The sequence below is a fragment of the Pelobates fuscus genome, chromosome 4 (genome assembly GCF_036172605.1).
Source record: "Pelobates fuscus isolate aPelFus1 chromosome 4, aPelFus1.pri, whole genome shotgun sequence".
In the NCBI taxonomy this organism is placed as follows: Eukaryota; Metazoa; Chordata; class Amphibia; order Anura; family Pelobatidae; genus Pelobates; species Pelobates fuscus.
This window is the reverse complement of record NC_086320.1, coordinates 214,663,169-214,678,624: the sequence shown is the minus strand read 5'-3', so window position 1 is coordinate 214,678,624 and position 15,456 is coordinate 214,663,169.

Sequence of the window (15,456 nt, the reverse complement as noted above, 5' to 3'; positions counted from 1 at the left end):
GCCACAACGTCAATGTACCCCATCTTTGGCAGGTCCTATTCTCACAGTCTAATGTCTGCTCTTATGAGATTAACCCACTTACTTGTGAAAAATTCCACTTCAATGTTGACAGATTCTGAATCAACATTGAAGTTGCTGTTTAGTAGATAGGAGAGTGCGCTGAATCTTGTGTATTGTTTATTGTATAATATGCCCCCCAGCAGCACCCCATTTAAGCATGTTCAGGTGAGTGCAACCATCCCCCATGTTTCATATATATATTTGGGAGTCTAGCCAACTCCTTGGTTTTGCACCCCTCCCTGTTACAGGTGCCTCATCTCAGGTCCCTATTTAGCCTTGTACTGCAGAGAGCCTCAGATGGAATTTTTTCCCAAGTAAGTGGGTTAATCTCATAAGAGCAGACATTAGACTGTGAGAGTAGGACCTGCCAAAGATGGGGTACATTGACATTGTGGCAGGCTTATGCAATGCATGATCATATAATGTAACTGAATCCCCATTACTTTTTTGCCTAGATTAGGTGTTTTTTAAAAAAAAAATCTGTCAACATTGAAGTGGCTGTTTAGTAGATAGAAGAGTGCGCTGGATCTTGTGTATTGTTTATTGTATAATATGGCCCCCAGCAGCACCCCATTTAAGCATGTTCAGGTGAGTGCAACCATCCCCCATGTTATAGATATATATAATTTTTAAAAAATATTTTTATTTATATATAGGTATATATATATATATATAGTGACATATACGTATATATTTATGCATATAGATATATATATTATTTCGTTCTATGTGTATTTTGATATATATATATATATATATATATATATATATATATATATATATATTAATATCACAATGCAGTTAAAACAAAATAACACACATCTATATATTTTTTAATTATTTATTTTTAATTATTTTTTTAATTTTATTTTTTAACATATTTACATATTTTTTTTAATTATATATAAATATATATATCACAATAATTATATATATATATATATATATATATTTAATCAGTATCAGTCTACGTGTAATTTGATATTAATATATATATATATATATATATATATATAATTTTATATATATAATTTTATATATATATATATTAATAGTAAAATACACCTAGACAATGTATGTGTGTGTATGTGTGTGTATGTATATGTGTATATACATATATAAACTTAGATCATATATATATATATATATATATATATATATATATATATATATGATCCAAGTATATAATTTTTTTTTTTTTACATTCATTTTAATTTTATCTTATTTGAATTCAGCCAGCAGGGGGACTATGCAGCAGCCAGCTAACCTGTCCATGTGATTGTGAGGTATATAGTGACATATACGTATATATTTATGTATAGATATATATATTATTTTGTCCTACGTGTATTTTTATATATATATATATATATATATATATATTAATATCACAATACAGTTACAACGAAATAACTCACATCTATATATTTGTTAATTATTTATTTTTAATTATTTTTTTAATTTTATTTTTTAACGTATTTACATATTTTTTTAGATGATATATAAATATATAAATATATATATATAACAATAATTATATATATATTTAATCAGTATCAGTCTACGTGTAATTTGATATATATATATATATATATAATGATATATGAATACAGAAACACACAAAACAGAAAGAAAGGGTGTGCCTAAATCACATAAAAATATACATATAAGTCCAAAACCTTATTATAAGTCCAAAGTAATATGATCCACGAAAATATGGAGGGTACTTGGAAATGAAGGTAGTCTTTACGGATTTACACTTGTAATTCAGTGGAGATATGTGGAGAGAAAACAGAAGACAAGATCCCAATGGTACAGTATGTCAACAGGATAAAATAATAAAATAGTGATAATGAGTATTACTCACACTTTACAGAGCTAAAATCCAGCTCTGATATTGAGTATGTGAAGTGGAATAATCCCCACTCAAGGATGTATGAGGTAGCGCTGGTCAGCAGGTAGTGTCAGATGTCCAGCGTTGGTCCGGCCCAGCCAAAAATTAAAAGGAAATGAAATATAGTGCTCTCTGTTTTGTGGATAAAACAGTAAAAGAGCGATAAAAATATACTCACGGTATATAGAGCAGGCTATACTGCTCGATGTAAGCATATGGGTGGTATAATCCCCACCTATGGATTATTTGTGCTTCTTTCTTAAGTGCTAAATATTGGTGTAGTCAGGAAAAATAAAGAAATAAAATATAGGATAAAAAGAAATATGGCAAACAAAAATATTTGGTGCCAAAATAATTCCTTTATTACAAATGTTAAAATTATAGTATCTAAACGCGTTTTGCCTTAAGAGGCTTCTTCAAGTAGAAAATAATAATGAAAAGCGCATAACCTGACATACATAAGCTTATATAGGGTTCAATAGTATTGATGGAATTTGAATTTCCCGCCAAAATGACGTCATTGCAAGCACATTAACATAATGGATAGAATAAAATAAAAGTCACTTTTAAATGTAATGGGGTAAAGCAATGTGGAAAACTAAACATATGTGGCCAATTTAGCTGAAAACCGAAGCTTTAAAATGTATGAAAAATGAAATTGAAAAAAGTCACGTGACGCGCGGCTAAAACCCTTCCGCGTCACGTGACTATTGAATGGAACGCATGCGTCCCGTATCAGTGGGACGCATGCGTACCGACAAGGATGCCGCCCAAAGGAAGGGGCTAGTATCAAATCGTCATCTCCCTGAAGGGAGTGACGAAAAAAGAAACAAGGGAGTGCTTGCCTGCTAAAGGCAGGCAAGCACTCCAGCATAAGAAAGCACAGTGGGAGACATAAGTTCTAAGCCCAAAGGGGGGCATATATAAAGAATTAAAAACCAACCATAAATAAACTACACAGAATAAATGTAAATGCTTAACTATAAAAGCACAACTTATGCATAAAAATATGTAGGCATATATAATATATAATAAATAATATAACAAATAATATTAAATGTGTACACAGCATAAAAGCACTCTGATTTAAAAGCACTATAATTTTAAATAACTGTAATTTGAAATAAGTGTTTATATATTAAAAAAGAAATTTGAGTTAAATATTAAAAAATAATTATTAAAAATGAAATCTGAGTTAAATATTAAAAATATAGTAAAAATTATATATTAGAATAAAATAAAAAGATTTATACTAAAATGCCATATATAATTATAAAAAAATATAAAAAATTAAAAAGATCGAAGTCTATATTAAGACCTCTAGGAGTAAGGGTTTTCAGATTATAAGCCCACTCCATTTCTTTTTTGCCCAAAATTTTTTTAATGTCTCCACCTCTCCATGGAACATTACAAATATCTATACCAATGCATTTTAAAAGTTTTGGGTTCTTTCCATGCTTTAAAAAGTGCTTAGATACTGAGTGATTCTCATAGCCTTTTAAAATATTGCGGCAATGTTCGGCCAATCTAGTTTTTAAATCCCTAGTGGTCATACCAACATATTGTAACCCACATGAGCATTCCAATAAATAGATGACGTTTTTTGTATTACAATGAATATAATGTTTTACCTGATAAGTTTTATGTGTGGAGGATGATTTAAAAGAGGTAGTTTTAGATTTAATAATGTCACTTGTGCGTTTACATACTATGCACTTATTACATTTAAAAAAAACACTAGGTTTAGGTAAGAAAGTGAAAGGGTTGGGGGAGGGCTTATCATATTTTTGTTTAGTATAATTACTTGTGAGGATGGACTTAAAACTGGGTGCCCCTCTAAATATAACGTGTGGTTTATCAGGGATAACCCCAGCTAGAGTCTCATCCTGTTTCAATATATGCCAATGTTTCTTAATAATCTTCTTCACAACATTGCTTTTGTTATTGAAGTCGAAAATAATTGGCAAAAATTGAGCGCTTTTGGTATCATATTTTCTTTTATATTCTAATAATTCTGATCTATTCTTTTCACTAATATTTTTTAATGTGAGATCTAGATCGTTCATATGGTAATTTTTTTGAGAGAATTTGTTGAGCAGCATCTGAGATTGTTCTTCAAAGTCTTGGGTGAGGGAGCAGTTTCTCAGAAGACGAAGAAACTGACTTTTTGGTATGCCATGGAGCCAAGGCTTATGATGACAAGTGAATAGAAGAGTTGTTATAGTCCCAAGTTAAAATGATACCTCTGTCATTCTGATTTAGATGCTGCAAAAACTGATTAAGGGAATCCTCAGTCCCTTCCCAAATAAAAAAACAGATCATCTATATATCTAAAATATGTGACCAGGTTAGCCTGCCAGTCATGCCCACCCAAAATGGCAGTGGATTTCCAGTCTGCCATAAATAGGTTGGCATAACTGGGGACAAACCTGGTCCTCATTGCCGTACCTTGTATTTGCAAATAAAATGAGTCTAAAAACCAAAATGAATTGTTTTTTAAAATAATATTAATACCTTGAATAATATCTATTTGGTGGTCTGGAATATTATTTTCGACCCTTAAAATATTTTCAACTGCAGAACAACCTTTGTCGTGAGGGATAATTGTGTACAAAGATTGTACATCACACGTAACTAAAAAATAGTTTTTTTTCCAAGTAAAATTATTTAAAAATCGAAGGAGGGTCATAGAATCTTTTAAATACGACTTCATACGTTTCACTGAGGGCTGTAAAAGAATATCTAGATATTCAGATAGATTGGATAAAATAGAGTTAATCCCTGACACAATGGGCCTACCTGGGGGGTTTGTAAAATTTTTGTGAATTTTTGATAAAAAAATAAATAACAGGAATTTTGGGATGGGACACATTTAAAAATTTGAATTCCTGTTTACTTAAAATATTTAGATCACGACCAACAAGTTTTAACTTCTTTTTTAACTAGTGGTCGTGATCTAAATATTTTAAGTAAACAGGAATTAAAAGATTTATTTTTTAATATATAAACACATTTCAAATTACAGTTATTTTAAATTATAGTGCTTTTAAATCAGAGTAATTGTATGCTGTGTACACATTTAATATTATTTGTTATATTATTTATTATATATTATATATGCCTACATATTTTTATGCATAAGTTGTGCTTTTATAGTTAAGCATTTACATTTATTCTGTGTAGTTTATTTATGGTTGGTTTTTAATTCTTTATATATGCCCCCATTTGGGCTTAGAACTTATGTCTCCCACTGTGCTTTCTTATACTGGAGTGCTTGGCTGCCTTTAGTAGGCAAGCACTCCCTTGTTTCTATTTTCGTCACTCCCTTCAGGGAGATGACGATTTGATACTAGCCCCTTCCTTTGGGCGGCATCCTTGTCGATACGCATGCGTCCTACTGATACGGGACGCATGCGTTCCATTCAATAGTCACGTGACGCGGAAGTGTTTTAGCCGCGTGTCACGTGATTTTTTATTTTTTTTTATTCTTTATTTTTCGTCGTGCATAAAATTACAGTGGATCCTGCATCGCCACAACAGCGAATGCGAGGGTTGCAGTACATTTAATGATACATGTTGAGTAGCATTGAAAACTGTTAAAGACATTACTTTGCATCATTTGAGGGGTTAGCACGGAATTTTTATATTTAAAGGTATTGTAGCTAGTGAAGCAGTTAAACGTAACTTAGTAATTACAAGTAAACCAAGTAGTCATTTTAGATATAGGTGACCTGTGTGGATTAAAATAATGTGGCTGAAAAACATAAGCATAGTAGGCATCGTGGGTAAATTAGTAGCCCTGGTGGATGGTACAACAGAGAGCATCAGCCACACAGGTACCTTAACTAGTTGTTTAAACAGGTTAGGCTACACCAAGTGACAATTCGCTTGTGAGTCGTTAATAATCAAGATAAGGAGAATAATTAAGATATAAACAATAATAAAGTCCACTGGGTGTGTGACCACATTGTAAAGGCATGGGTATGTTAGATTATATAAGATGGCCCACCCTTCTGTGCGGGAGTAGCTGCATTTGATTGCCCTCTTAGCCTATGCCTATCGGGGGGTGTTCAGTGTCCTGGTGGTTGTGGCCATCAGGGCCCGGCCTAGGGCCATTTTGCCTACCCTGAGAACAGTCCGCGGAACGCTGTTTCCAGGTCCAGGTCCCTTGGTGTGTAGCCGGCTGGGGAGCCGGTGGTAGAGAGGTCTTCAGAGGGTGCGAGCTGTTGGTGTGGGGGTGTCCCTTACGGAGCCGCAGCCTAGCAGGTGTTAGATCCGCAGCCGGGTTATGTCGCCGGGTCTGGTGCTGTTGTGGCGGCTCCCGTCTCTGTCTCCCCACCCTCCACTTTGTGCTGGCTGTTCTCTGTGTTGCCGTGTGTCGCGGTGTGTCTTGCTTGGGCGACGCTGTGCGGGGTGTGCTCCGTGGACCTCGCTGGGGTCGGATCGTAGCAAGCCGGGGTGTTTGCTTGGTGTGAGGGCGTCGGGCAGGCTTCGCTTTTTTGTACCTGAAGGGAAGTCCAGTAGCTGCAGCCTGGGACTCCAGAGCTGCAGGGGGAGTGTGTTGGTGCAGGCTGCTCCGCGAGCTGGGCCCGAAGGCTTGACTACTCTCCTCCATCCAACCCGCACGTCCAGCTGATCGTGGCTTGGCTGTGCCACTCTGGAAGTCCAGTCGGGGTGGTGCCGCCAGGAGGGTTCCCCTCAGTCTTTGCTGTGTCTGGATAGCGGTGAGTCTGGGGTTTCTCTGTATTTGAGGGGGTCTGGCTGGGTTTTGCTCCCCTAGGACCTCGTTCTTGGTGTTGGGTCTAGTGGCCTCTTTTGTGGCTAGGTTCTCCAGAGCAGCGAGGTGGGATTGCTGGTGCGATCTCTGTTGCAAGCGGAGCCAGAAGGCTTGGCATATTTGCTCAAATTTAGTGTCGAATGTTTCCCGCCATGACAGACCGTCAGAACTTACACGGGCCTGGTGAGGTTGTGGTGCATCCGCCATCTTTGTTGGCCATGCGGTCTCAGGTTTGCAGGCTTGCCGCGACAACATCGCGGGGGTGTGGGTGCACCCAGTGGGGACCGGGATATCCCCCGCCGGTCCAAGGGGGGGGGGGACAGGGCTGCTTGGGCTTCGTTGACAGGCTTGGGCCCGGGGTCGGGAGAGCGGCCGTCCCTCCCCCCGCCGGGCCGTCGTCTTCAGTAGGCCGCAGGCTGAGGCACTGTGTGCTTTCATCGGAGTACCCAGATTCGGGCTTGGAATGTATGTGGGCATCATAGTGGTACTTCCCAGGTAGCTTAGGGTCGTGTCTCGCTGGATTAGCCTCGGTATTTCAGTCGTTTTGGTTCAGATTGTCAGGAGCTAGCATAAGGCACGTCTGGCCATCTTGGTTGTCAGGCCCCGCCCCCGTCACGTGACTTTTTTAAATTTCATTTTTCATACGTTTCAGAGCTTCGGTTTTTGGCTAAAATGGCCACATATGTTTAGTTTTCCACATTGCTTTACCCCATTACATTTAAAAGTGACTTTTATTTTATTCTATCCATTATGTTAATGTGCTTGCAATGACGTCATTTTGGCGGGAAATTCAAATTCCATCAATACTATTGTACCCTATATAAATTTATGTATGTCAGGTTATGCTCTTTTCATTATTATCTACTTGAAGAAGCTTCTTTAGGCGAAACGCGTTTAGATACTATAATTTTAACATTTGTAATAAAGGAATTATTTTGGCACCAAATATTTTTGTTTGCCATATTTCTTTTTATCCTATATTTTATTTATTTATTTTTCCTGACTACACCAATATTTAGCACTTAAGAAAGAAGCACAAATAATCTATAGGTGGGGATTATACCACCCATACGCTTGCATCGAGCAGTATAGCCTGCTCTATATACCGTGAGTATAATTTTATCTCTCTTTTACTGTTTTATCCGCAAAACAGAGAGCACTATATTTTATTTCCTTTTAATTTTCGGCTGGGCCGGACCAACGCTGGACATCTGACTCACACTACCTGCTGACCAGCGCTACCTCATACTGTCAGGATCGGGACAGGGATCCAACACGCAGAATACAAACAGGAGCTAGGTACGTATACCGGACCTTAGAATGGCCGGACTAACGTAAGGAGAAAGCAAAGAATGGTCAGAGACAAGCCGAGGTCGAGGGAACGAGAGAACAGGTAAGCGAGAGACGAGCCGAGGTCAAAGGACACGAGAGATAAGCAGGAACGAAAGTACAAGCCGAGTCAGAACCAAAGAGACAATAGTAATAAGAGCACTGAGTGACCAGACAAGCTAGAACCACGACAGGGCAATGAACCATTGCACACATCCCTATTTTATACCTAGCTCTTTGATTGATGACTCTGCCCCTGCCGAGCCCTGATTCGTTGTTCGGAACTAGATTGACAGGTCGGGACGTGATTGCCGTCATGACGTCGGCTTCTGAGCGCCGCGTCATAAAAGGAAGCGGGGCTATCGCGGCCGGCGTGTAAACGGTTATGAGAGCTGTGAGGATTGGGTGAATCAGTCCCCCTGAGAGGACGGCCGCCAGAAAGTCCAACCTCCTCCGAGGTAGAGACTTCAGGTACCCTGACACATACATCCTTGAGTGGGGATTATTCCACTTCACGTACTCAATATCAGAGCTGGATTTTAGCTCTGTAAAGTGTGAGTAATACTCATTACTACTATTTTATTATTTTATCCTGTTGACATACTGTACCATTGGGATCTTGTCTTCTGTTTTCTCTCCACATATCTCCACTGAATTACACGTGTAAATCCGTAAAGACTACCTTCATTTCCAAGTACCCTCCATATTTTCGTGGATCATATTACTTTGGACTTATAATAAGGTTTTGGACTTATATGTATATTTTTATGTGATTTAGGCACACCCTTTCTTTCTGTTTTGTGTGTTTCTGTATTCTACCTAATACAAGGGGATTAGGGGAACTCCCCTTTTTAAGGTGTGCAGCCATTTGTATACTATATATTTTTCTGTGGCAATTTAGTGCTGACTCTCCTCCTTGCTCTTTCCAGTATATAATGATATATATATTAATAGTAAAATACACCTAGACAGTGTATGTGTGTGTATGTATATGTGTGTGTGTGTATATATATATATATATATATATATATATATATGATCTAAGTATATAATTTTTTTTTGTTACATTGATTTTAATTTAATTTTATTTGAATTCAGCCAGCAGGGGGACTAACTGTCATTACAGGCAGTCCCCCTGCTGGCAATGCAGCAGCCAGCTAACCCGGCCATGCGATTGTGAGGTCCTTGCAAGGACCTCACTCTCACATGGCCAGGGGGGGCCAGAGGAGGCAGGATCCGCCGTGGGGGACTCCCTGGGATCCCACGCCGGCGACCGGGTAAGTAAGAAAAAAACGGAGGGCGTACTATTACGCCCTGCGGCGTTTAGAGCGGCTTAGAATAGGGCGTAATAGTACGCCCTCCGGTTTTAAAAGGTTAATTATCAGCTCTTTTTATAAAATTCTGTTTAGGGTTCTACTTGCCAGCCTGATTACTGTACAAATATGTTTGTCTGGACTTGACATTTGTAAACGGAAGGGATTAGTAAGATAGCTACACCCACCTCAGGCTCCAAACAAAAATATCCATCCATGCACCTGTGACCCTAGTATCGGCCCTGCAAGAGCTTTTACCCTAGTTAAACTGAAAAGACAACACAAAGAATAACATATGTGGAGTATCCCAAAAGAAAAAGGCATTACCATGCCTGGTAATGCACTGATCTCTCATTAGATTCAGAGTAATTAACCACAGCATTGTTGAGCACAGTAAAATATAGTGAAATATTATGTGTAACAATTATCCTGCTTAAGATAACAGACTAAGTAGCATACTTTGCTAAATGTTACAATTAACAGTAGGAGATAGGCATTTCCAGGCTTTAATCAGGGCTGCCATCAGAAAATTTGGTGCCCCTGACACAGCTAAATTTCTGGGTCCCCGGGTGTACACCCCTGAATCTGCCCACAGGGCCCATCCTGAGTCTGCCCACAGGGATGCAGTGTGTGTGTATTGAATGCAGGGCCGGTGCAAAAGAAAGATTTGCCCCCCCCCCCCTCCCGTAACGCCAATGCTGCACACAGTGTGTGTTTTAATTAAAAAGCCTGCAGGGACAAACTATAGACACCAGAACCACTTCATTAAGCTGCAGTGGTTCTGGGGACTAAAGTGTCCCTTTTAATGTGAGGTAAATTAGAGATTAGTGTCACTAATAATATACTAGATTGCCTAATTACAACCAGATGAGGATGGTGATGGGCTCTGGCTGCAGTCTGGCTCCATTGGTCTGGTGTAGAACAGGATCTCTGGAGGCTGTTTGTAACTGTGGTCACAAAATTCAATATTCTGGGAGAACGGGAAGCAGCTCAATTTTTTGGGGCCCCTTATACAGCTCAAGGTCTGGGCCCCAGGGCCTGAAGGTGAGTATGCCCATAAGGTCCACCCATAAGTTCACCTATATGTTCGCTCACAAGAAGTGGAGTGTGTAGGGGATGTGTTATGGTAGATGATCTAATGTGTGTGCTTATGGAATGTAGTGTATAGGGATACCAGTTTGTGTAGGTGATACAGTGTGTTTTTTTGTAAGGGATAGAAAGCAGTGTGTGTTTGTGTATAAGGGATGTAATGTGTATTTCTCGTTGTGTGTAAGGGATGCATTGTGTGAATCTGTGTTTGTATGCATAAGGGATGTAAAGTGTGTTTCTGTGTATGTAAGGGATGCAGTGTGTGTGTCTGTAAGGGGTGCGTTGAGTGTGTGTAAGAGATGCATTGTGTTTCTGTGTGTGTGTAAGAGAAGCAATGTTTGTTTGCATGTGTGTGTAAGGGATGCAGTGTGTGTGTCTGTAAGATGCATTGTGTTTCTGTGTGTGTGTAAGAGAAGCAATGTGTGTTTGCATGTGTGTGTAAGGGATGCAGTGTGTGTGTGTCTGTAAGATGCATTGTGTTTCTGTGTGTGTGTAAGAGAAGCAATGTGTGTTTGCATGTGTGTGTAAGGGATGCATTGTGTGTTTCTGTGTATGTGTGCAAAGGATGCATTGTCTTTATGTGTAAGGGTTGCATTGTGTGTGTGTGTGTGTGTGTGTGTGTGTAATGGATGCATTATGTAGTTCTCTGTGTGTAAGGGAAGCATGTTGTGTTTCTGTGTGTGGGGATGCATTGTGTGTTTCTGAGTATGTATAGGGATGCATTGTGTGTGTGCGTAGTGTAAAAGAGCTCCCTGTCCTGCTCCCTGTCCTATAGAGCTCTCCCTTCCGTCCCTTAGAGATTTCCCTTGCCCCTTAGTGGTCTCTACTCTCCTCCCCCCCACCTCTCTTAGTGTTCTCCTTTTCTCCCCGACTTTCCATTAGTGGTCTCTCGTCTCCCCCTTAGTGGTCTCTGCTCTCCTCTGCCCCCTTTCCATTAGTGGTCTATCCTCCACACCCCCCTCCCTCCCTGTAATCTCCTCTTCTCCCCCCCTCCCTCCCTGTAATCTCTTCTTATCCCCCTCCCTCTAATCTCTTCTTTCCCCCCTCCCTCCCTGTAATCTCTTCTTTCCCCCCCTCCCTCCCTATAATCTCTTCGCCCCCTGTAATCTCTTCTTCTTCCCCCTCCCTCCCTGTAATCTCTTCTTCCCCCCTCCCTCCCTGTAATCTCTTATTTTTCCCCCCTCCCTCCCTGTAATCTCTTCTCCCCCCCTGTAATCTCTTCTTTCCCCCCCTCCCTCCCTGTAATCTCTTCTTTTTCCCCCTCCCTCCCTATAATCTCTTCTTTCCCCCTGTAATCTCTTATTTTCCCCCCTCCCTCCCTGTAATCTCTTCTTTTCCCCCCCTCCCTCCCTGTAATCACTTCTTTCCCCCCTCCCTTCCTGTAATCACTTCTTTCCCCCCTCCCTTCCTGTAATCTCTTCTTCCCCCCCTCCCTCCCTGTAATCTCTTCTTCCCCCCTCCCTCCCTGTAATCTCTTCTTCCCCCCCTCCCTCCCTTTAATCTCTTCCCCCCTCCCTCTAATCTCTTCTTTTCCCCCGCTCCCTCCCTGTAATATCTTCTTCCCCTCCCTCCCTGTAATCTCTTCTTCCCCCTCCCTGTAATCTCTTCTCCCCTCCCTGTAATCTCTTCTCCCCTCCCTCTAATCTCTTCTCCCCTCCCTCTAATCTCTTCTTTCTCCCCTCCCTCTAATCTCTTCTTTCTCCCCTCCCTGTAATCTCTTCTTTCTCCCCTCCCTGTAATCTCTTCTTCCCCCCCCTCCCTCCCTGTAATCTCTTCTTCCCCCCCCTCCCTCCCTGTAATCTCTTCTTTCCCCCCCTCCCTCCCTGTAATCTCTTCTTTTCCCCCCTCCCTCCCTGTAATCACTTCTTTCCCCCCTCCCTCCCTGCAATCTCTTCTTCCCCCCCTCCCTCCCTTTAATCTCTTCCCCCCTCCCTCTATCTCTTCTTTCCCCCCGCTCCCTCCCTGTAATCTCTTCTTCCCCTCCCTCCCTGTAATCTCTTCTTCCCCTCCCTCCCTGTAATCTCTTCTTCCCCCTCCCTGTAATCTCTTTTCCCCTCCCTGTAATCTCTTCTTTCCCCCCTCCCTCCCTGTAATCTCTTCTTTCCCCCCTCCCTCCCTGTAATCTCTTCTTTCCCCCCTCCATCCCTGTAATCTCTTCTTCCCCCCTCCCTGTAATCTCTTCTTCCCCCCTCCCTGTAATCTCTTCTCCCCCCCTCCCTGTAATCTCTTCTTCCCCCCTCCCTCCTTGTAAACTCTTCTTCTCCCCCCCGCCCCTGTTTTCCTCACCTCTCCTTCCTGTAGCGTGGCCGAGCTCCTCTCCGGTCCGTGGAAGCTGTCAGTCCGGCCAGGTCGCGGACCGGAGAGGAGCTCGGCCACGCTACAGGGAAGGGGAGGTGAGGCAGTGCGGCAGCCGTCGGAGCGCTCTCTATAGAGCGCTCAGGCGGCTGCAGCATTTAAAGGGCCGGCGATGGGGGCGCAGGGCGCCCCCTCCTATATGGCGCCCTAGGCGGCTGCCTAGTTCGCCTTATAGGAAGCAGCGACCCTGATTGAATGTGGTGTATGTTTAGTGGATGTAGGAAGCGGTGTCTGTATAACGGATGCAGTGTGTAAAGTCAATGCAGATGATATGTTTGTTTAATGTATGTAGTGTTTGTGTGTGTATTAGTTGTAGTGTGTGTATAGTGAATGCAGACTGTGTATTTGTTTAGTTAATGTTGTTTGTATAGCGAATACAGAGTGTGTGTTTGTGCAGTAAATGTAGTGTGTGTATAGTGAATGTAGTTAAATAGTTACATAGCTGAAAAGAGACTGGCGTCCATCAAGGTCAGCCTTCCTCACATATGCTTTTGCTGTTGATCCAAAAGAAGGCAAAAAAACAGTCTGATGTGCTTCCAATTTTTCAACAAACTAGGAAAAAATCCTCCTTGACCCCAAAATGGCTGTCAGATATCTCCTTGGATCAAGCAGCTATTACCCCACTAATAAAACATTTTATCCCTGTATGTTATGTTTTTTGCAAGTATTTATCCAATTACTGTTTAAACATCCATATAGACTCTCATAAAATCACCTCTTCGGGCAGAAAATTCCACATCCTTATAGTTCTTACTGTAAAAAATATTTTTCTTTGCCTTAGACTAAATCTACTTTCTTCCAGCCTAAATGTGTGACCTCGTGTCCCATGTATAGCCCTGTTTACGGAATAGATTTCCAGATAATGGTTTGTACTGGGCCCAAATATATTTGTATAATGCTATCATATCCTTTCTGAGGTGCCGAGTTCCAAATTAAGGAGAGTTACAATTAAAAAAAAACAAACATTTTATTATGTATAAAGTCATACAATAACATGCAATGCATCATATCAAAGCTTTTCAAAGATAAAGGTAAAGGTAAAAAATGTGGGGGGCGTACATAAAAAAGAGGGGAAGGGTGGGGGTTAGCAATCACTGGGGTACTCATTGTGTGACATCATCATAAGTTATGGGTTGCTGTTAGCCCTAGGTCCATAACCTGATAGTTGTGCGTGGCATGACTGTAGCCCAGATGAAGGGCATTATGTGCTCCATTATAGGACCCTTAGTGTTGTGTCGATTCATCAGGTAGGGTGTTCTCTGGTCTCAGCTTCCCCTGTCATCGTGGGGATTAAACCTGTTTTTGTTAAGGGGCTATGTGGTCACAGTGATATTGTCTGAGCCTTAGTTGTGAACCAAGTTATCCTACTACTCCGCTCACGTGGGGCTAACCACGGTGTGCCCTATAGTAGCCCCGTCATTGTCACCTGCGAAGAACCTGCGTGCGCGCGCACCTCAAGTTGGGTTCCCCACCAGAGACAGCAGTGGCACAGGGCTCACACTCATGCCAATGGTTATCTCCTGACCAGGTCGGTCCCCAGGTACCCCTCCCTTCCCCTGTGATCCAAGTGTCCCACCTGGGCCACGGTGTGAGATCTGAAATTACACAGCAATATTCGGTCATTCTCCTCAATCAGAGGCAATCAGAATGAAGAATAACAGACATTGTGGAGCACAATATATATATATATATAGATTAAGATTGTAGTCAGTAGCACTCACGGTCTTTCTAAAATGCTTTCTTTATTATTCCAAGTTAAAAAACTATCAACGTTTCAGTCCCAACATAGGGTTCAGGATCAACATGTTGGATGAGGATCAACATAGTCCAATGTTGGGATTGAAATGTTGATCGTTTTTTTTTAACTTGGAATAATAAAGAAAGAATTTTAGAAAGACTGTGAGTGCTATTGACTACAATCTTAATTTGGATATTTTAAGCCACAGTGAGCACCCAGCATTTAATTGTAAGTTTGGACTGTGTGCAAGGAACTTTACTACTACTATATATATACTCACTTTTGTGAGATACTATATATATATATATATATATATATATATATATATATACATATATATAGTATCTCACAAAAGTGAGTACACCCCTCGAATTTTTGTAAATATTTTATTATATCTTTTCATGTGTCAACACTGAAGAAATGACACCCTGCTATAATGTAAGCAGTTGGCAACAGTTGGCAATGTAAACTGTTGGCAACAAAAGTGAGCACACCCCTAAGTGGAAATTTCCAAATTGGGCCCAATTAGCCACTTTACCTCGCCGGTGTCATGTGACTCGATAGTGTTACAAGGTCTCAGGTGTAAATGGGGAGCAGGTGTGTTAAATTTGGTGTTATCGCTCTCACGCTCTCTCATAGTGCTGTCAGCATTACTGCAGAGGTTGACGGGTAGGGGGTCAACCTGTCAGTGCTCAGACCATACGCCGCACACTGCATCAAATTGGTCTGCATGGCTGTCATCCCAGAAGGCAGCCTCTTCTAAAGATGTAAACAGTTTGCTGAAGACAAGCAGACTAAGGACATGGATTACTGGAACCATGTCCTGTGGTCCGATGAGACTAAGATACACTTATTTGATTCAGATGGTGTCAAGCGGCTGTGGCAGCAACCAGGTGAGGAG